Raw genomic sequence first — 719 nt, forward strand, 5'->3', positions numbered from 1 at the left:
ATCGCTGGGTTTCCTATTTCCCGCCTTATTGGTGATGTATTCCGGTGGCTTTACGTGGCAAAAGGTGGGTCCGTTTTATTACCTTACTACATACGCTGTATTACTTACAGGTGTTATTGCCATTGTATTTGGTACGGGAGCGACCATCTGGGGAACTGCGACTGGTTAATTGGTTTATGTGTAGCATATCGGAATGTATCGTTTTAACGGGTTTATCGAGGCATGAACAGTACTATAAGTGCTGTAAAATAATATTATCATCACTATTATAGCAATGACACTGAGCGTAAACGTTACTAATAACACGGAAGTGAATGACTAGGCGACTTCTCTTTCCGCTTCACTACTCAAAAATATAACAACACATATTTTGTTTTTCTGCTGTTTCTGACAGTATAGTCCCCAACCCCAACTGAATCGCTTCAACCCAGGTCGGTTGATGTTTTTTCCCTAGTTGGCAATGCGCTCCAACATATCTTCATTTAGTCTATGCGTGGCATCTGTAGAGTGGCTGAAACGCCTCATTGAACATCGAAATATAATAATTCTTTCGTAACTTCAATTATCTGCAAAGTGCCACAATAACTACACAGCAATAAGGGCGTCTCGATCCACCTTAAAAAGGGGTATTATATGCCAATACCCTCAATGGCAACAATCAAAGAAAATAACATATCGATGACGAACCGATTCCTCCCCGTCTGCATTGTGCCGGTGCC

Source organism: Trypanosoma equiperdum, assembly GCF_001457755.1.
Source record: "Trypanosoma equiperdum strain OVI genome assembly, contig: ctg_762, whole genome shotgun sequence".
NCBI classification, from domain to species: Eukaryota; Euglenozoa; class Kinetoplastea; order Trypanosomatida; family Trypanosomatidae; genus Trypanosoma; species Trypanosoma equiperdum.